This window comes from Otolemur garnettii, unplaced genomic scaffold (assembly GCF_000181295.1).
Source record: "Otolemur garnettii isolate 467f Iridium unplaced genomic scaffold, OtoGar3 scaffold00147, whole genome shotgun sequence".
NCBI lineage: Eukaryota > Metazoa > Chordata > Mammalia > Primates > Galagidae > Otolemur > Otolemur garnettii.
Genome location: NW_003852542.1, coordinates 1,445,263 through 1,447,482, shown reverse-complemented (window position 1 = coordinate 1,447,482; position 2,220 = coordinate 1,445,263). Strand labels below are relative to the sequence as shown.

The 2,220-nt window shown below is 43.2% G+C and overlaps 1 non-coding gene across 1 annotated transcript; it reads right to left on the bottom strand.

Annotated features, from left to right (window-relative positions):
• Window positions 1–526: 526 nt before the first annotated feature.
• LOC111728276 lies at window positions 527–633 on the bottom strand. Its single transcript, XR_002775621.1, has one exon. It is a non-coding gene; the product is annotated as a U6 spliceosomal RNA (small nuclear RNA).
• Between the last annotated feature and the right edge of the window lie 1,587 nt (window positions 634–2,220).

Sequence of the window (2,220 nt, the reverse complement as noted above, 5' to 3'; positions counted from 1 at the left end):
CTACAGGCACCTGCCACAATGCCCAGCTATTTTTTGTTGCAGTTGTCATTGTTGTTTAGCAGGCCTGGGCTGGGCTCGAACCTGCCAGCCCCAGTGTATGTGGCCGGCACCCTACTCACTGAGCTATGGGCGCCGAGCCTCTTGCCTAGACTTTTGTAGTATCTCCTAACTGGTCACCCTACTTCTGTTCCAGTCCCTTCTTGTGACAATCTTGCCACACCAACTCCCTGCTTCAATCCACAGGGGATTTCTGTAGCCCCTAGGAGCTCACCATCCCCACTGTTCCTATGCTGGACATGTGTCTGTTTCTCAAATAGGCCTGACTTCCTTATGCCTCAGTGCCATTGAACATGCTATCCCCAGCCTACAATGTTCCCTCCTCTGCTTTCTGCTTAGCAAACTCTTCTTTGAGACTCACTCAAACATCTTTTTTTCTGTAGGTTTCAGCCCCTCTCCCACTCTATTTCTTTTATTTTCAGTGTTTTACTGGAAATCAAAAAAAATAGTAATGTCTTACACAACAGCAAAAATTATGGACCACTTCACTAATTTGCATATCATCCTTGCACAGGGGCCACGCTAATGTTCTCTGTATCCTTCCAATTTTAGTACATGTGCTGCCGAAGTGAGCACCCCTCTCCCACTCTCATTCCCAGGCAATATGGAGCACGTCCTTCTCTGTGTCATCTGGACCTTGGGTATCCCTAGACTGGAGCGCTATTGTTTGATTTCTTGTCCAGCCTGACTACCAGATCTTTGGTCCCTTGTGGAAAAAATTTTGTCTCCCTCATGTTTACACCAGGGTGTCAGTCTGAGGGCTTGGCAAACAATTGTTCCGTAAAAGCTAAATGAAGGCAGAAGTAGGGTATAGTAGACCAGAGGAGGCAGAGACAGTTCATTCCAGGTAAGAGTGATCAAGAAAGGCTTTACATGTAGTTGGGTTTGAAGATAAGGAAAGAATTAGGAGAGAGAGTGGTTAGAACAAGGCATTTGGCTTCTGGTCAAGACTTTGCTGGTACCATGCCTTAACACGTGTTCTTGGTGCAGTTCAAAATAGAAGGGGAAGAGAAAAGGGGAGTAGGCAGAGGCATTCAAAAGCAAAGTAAACATCTTTAAGGATGTGGTGCTAGAGCAGGGCTCAGATCAGAGGCTGGTTTACTGGGTCTGCTCTTGAGCAGATCATTGTTGGCTATGGGTCTTTTGGGGTTTTTTCTTTTTTTTTTTTTTTTTGAGACAGTCTCACTTTGTCACCCTCAGTAGAGTGCTGTAGCATCATAGCTCACAGCAACCTCAAACTCTTGGGCTAAAGTCATTCTCTTGCTTCAGCCTCCAAGTAGCTGGAACTATAGGCACCTACCACAATGCCTGGCTTTTTTTTTTTAAGAGACAAGGTCTTACTCTGGCTCAGGCTGGTCTCTAAACCCATGAGCTCAGGCAATCACTCAGCCTCCCAAGTGCTGGGATTACAGGTGTGAACCACCGCACCCGGCCATTGGCTCTGGGTCTTGAGGGTGTGTTCTCAATGAGAGACACCAAGAATTTGACCCCTTCAGCTAGCAACATGCTTCATCTATGAAAGGAGGCTAGAGCTAGGCTCTTTGCTTGAAACAGGGTATTGGATCTGGATTTCTCTTGGTTGAAAGGCTGGAGCTCAGAGCTGCCAGGTTAAGGTCTGGTTCTGACTGGGGGCCCTAAAAAGCTAGAGGCTATTAAGAAAACCAGAAGAAAAGAGAGTAAAGAAGGAAAGAGATTTTTACATATTCCTATTCAAGACAACCCTATGCACACACTCAAAATTCAAAATTGTATATAAGAAAGACTCAACAATTACAATATGAATCCACTCCTGAAGACATGTAAATTATAACACAATCTGAAAGAATTTAAAAGAAAAAGAAGAAGAAAGTATACAAAATGCAGAAATTAAATAAGAACAGTTGAAGATGATAAGTACTGAGCATATTGGAAATGCACACTTCTGGATATAAGCTAAAATAAGCTCTGAGTTGGACATAGTTGAAGGGATAATTAGTGAACTGGAAGCTAGCATTGAGAAATTCACAGATAATGCAACATGTGGAAAGGAAAACATAGCAATTTGAAAAATCTGTTGAGATGTGGATTAGCACTGTGAAATGTTTAATAGACTTCAGAAAGGGAGGAAAAAGGAAATATGAAGAGAGAATATTGGAAGAGATCTTGTTGGCTAAAAATTTTTCA